At 41.0% G+C, this 3,083-nt stretch overlaps 1 pseudogene; it reads right to left on the minus strand.

Moving 5' to 3' along the window:
* Window positions 1–1,322: 1,322 nt before the first annotated feature.
* On the minus strand, window positions 1,323–2,448 carry LOC100477013 (annotated as a pseudogene).
* Window positions 2,449–3,083: the final 635 nt, after the last annotated feature.

Genomic DNA, 3,083 nt, shown 5'->3' on the forward strand with positions numbered 1-3,083 from the left:
ATAACATTGCTAATGTGAGAAAAAAATCAACACAACAAAAATACATAGAAAACTCTTTTAATGTGACTTTTTCATTATGGAAAAGAACACAGGACAAGAGTTTTGAAGAATATTATTACATATACCACTAAAATTGCTTCCAGTGGAGATTCAAAAGAATAGAATGGTGTGTTAGTGAAATGAGAAATGTTAAAGAATAAAATAGAACATGGCCTAATGCATTATGCTGCAGGGGAAAATGGAATGTGTGCTGAAAGACAAAAAACATAAATGTAAGAAATTAGGCCAATAAAAGACAAAAATACTTTTGAAAATAACCTTCTACGTTTCCACAGAGAGGTTAAGAATGCTCTCTGAAGATGGAAACCCATGGGACAAATGGTCTAAGTTGATCCTAAGGAGGGGCCTGGATGAAGAAAAAGGTAAGCAATGATCATGAAATTATAGATCTGGGAGGGATCTGAAAGATTAGTCACAGGGTGCCCGGGTGGCACAGTTGGTTAAACCTCCGACTCTTGATTTCAGCCCAGGTCATGATCTCACATGGAACAGCCTCTCTGACCACTATTTGTCATCATAGGACACATCTTTTATAGTCTCCCTTGACTCATTTTTTAGATCTAGTACCTTGTTCTACTCTACATCCTGGTTTTGTTTTTTTTTTGCTTTGAATTTTAGAAACAAATTTTATTTAAGATCTGAAATACAATCCCTAAAATATCAACTTCTCCAGAAAACCATGGCTATGCAATAATGCATTGCCTCTATCATGTTAGAACGTGCATTAGACTTAAATACAAAAACCATGAAACAAATCGCCATCCTTCAACAATTTGAGCGAAGATAGAATGCCTAAGGAACAACATAGATGGACTTGCAGAGGATGGGCTGTTTTACTTCAAGCACCATTAAAAAAAGGAGCACAAATGCATAGGTTTTCAGGTATATACGTATATACATTAAGTTGAACCTTTGGCACTAGGAATCAGGACATTTTTTCACGTAGCATTAACAGATACTCGAAAATTGTGTAGTGTCAAAGGGATAAAATCACCAGCATTCAAGCAATGTTGTCAACTAGGCAATAAAACGTTCTAGTGAACGTTTCTTCTTTGTCTAATTACTGCGTACCCTGGTAGCAACTTTGAAATGAGAAGAGCTTGCACTCCTTTCATTTTCTGTTTAAAACAAAACAAAACAAACTGAAACATAAGCCCTGTTATATACTAACAATTTTAAAGAACATCAATTATACAAGAAAAAGACGAAGAACAAAAAGTGTTTACAGATACCAGACATAACAGTGAGTGGTCAGTAGACCCTCACAGGGCTTTGCAGTGGTCCTCAGCCGAAGCCGCTCTGTAATTACTGGCAGTAAACAGATGCAGCTTTCTCTGTCAGATATTTTAGGAAATCATGCAAATAGCCCAACAATAATGCAAAGCTCTTCTCATCAAGGGGCGCAGATGCCAACATCGCTCTGATTCTTACAAATAATCTCAGTTGGTGTGGGGCTCCATAAACCTGGGACATCGGCGCATCAGGGTGAGCCAAGAGGATTTCTGCATACTGGGGCCTCTCAAATTTGTAGAGCAGCTGAGTGCCCAACATCACATTGAAATATTCTTTTATTCCTGCCACAACTTTCTTTAACTGCATATTCCTTATTATCAACATTTCCCTGTGACTTCTTGCAATTTGCATACTCTTCCAGAATGGCGTCTACATTTTTCTTAGCAGGGCGTGGAACAGCTGCTATTGTCTGGTAACTAAGTCCTACTCCTCAGCAAGCCATGGTTTTAATTCTTCAGGAATCTTCACTTTAACTTCCATTCTATTCTTTTTTTTTTTTTTTTTTTTTTTTTTTTTTTTGAGAGAGAGAGTGAAAGAGCGAGCACGAACGGGGGGAGGGAAGGAGAAGGAGAAACAGACTCCCCGCTGAGCAGGAGCCCAACATGGGGGTCGATCCCAGCACCCTGGGATCATGACCAGAACTGAAGGTAGATACTTAATCGATTGAGCCACCCAGGCTCCCCACTGCCATTCCATTCTTAAATGCCTCCTCACTTTCAACAGTGGGGTCTGCCCGGGCCCTTTTCTTCCGAGGTGGTGGGGGTGCTTTGCTGGTACTGCCACCATCTCCATTTCCAGGGGCCTTCTGTTTGTTCTTTCTTGTCTTCCTCATGGATCCTGAAGGGGGGTTCTGTGCAGAGCGAACCCCCCCGCCAACTGCCTGGGAGAGATTCTTCTACTGTGGACCAGCAGTCTTTCTTGAGGAGGCCCCTCTCATCTTACTTCTCTGCATATTGCTTCTAGTTGGTTTTTTGAAGTTGTCTTCTTCTGCAGATTGTTTGTTGTCCACGAGTTTGAGAACCCTGCTTTCTGGAACTCATTCAACCCTGTTTTTATTCCAACCAATAATCCTCTTCCTTCTTTCCCTTCCAAGAACTCCTAGTGTCTTCCTGGATGGAGCCTCCTAGATCTCTTGGGATGGCCTGGAAGGATGAGGTGGGAGACACAACCCAGATTCTGTAATCGGAGATGGTTCTGCAATCAGGATCAGATCTTCTGATCCTTACTATATGGGAAACTAAGCTTTTCTCATGAAGGCCTTTTTGTCCTGATCTCCAAACACTGTGCCCTTCAGTCAAGTACTCACTCAGCTAGTTTTTTCTCTGCATCCTGCTCTTAAACTTCATTTTTACTACCCTATTTCTACCTCTGTCTTATTCTCTGAACTTGACATTTATATTAAAGGTTTGGCTGTGACCATACTCTGCTCTTCACATTCAACCAGTCCTCCTTGGTACCCTCATATCCTGACACATCCTCAGCTCTTCACTGCCCCCACCCTACCCCCACCCCAATCGGCTTTCTTTTGCTCTGTGACCAAGACTTCCATAAGGCCAACCTCTTAATCTGAAAGCTAAATAAATGAGGTTCTACAGAAGTTATGTAGCTTACCAAAGTCATTGGGTAATCAGTAGACATAATTCTGGTCTATTTACATCCATCCAAGTTGTATTTCTACCTATAGTTCTCTTTCTAGTCCCAGTACAAGTGGGCAGATCCATAAGTTAAAC

This window comes from Ailuropoda melanoleuca, chromosome 16, assembly GCF_002007445.2.
Source record: "Ailuropoda melanoleuca isolate Jingjing chromosome 16, ASM200744v2, whole genome shotgun sequence".
NCBI classification, from domain to species: domain Eukaryota; kingdom Metazoa; phylum Chordata; class Mammalia; order Carnivora; family Ursidae; genus Ailuropoda; species Ailuropoda melanoleuca.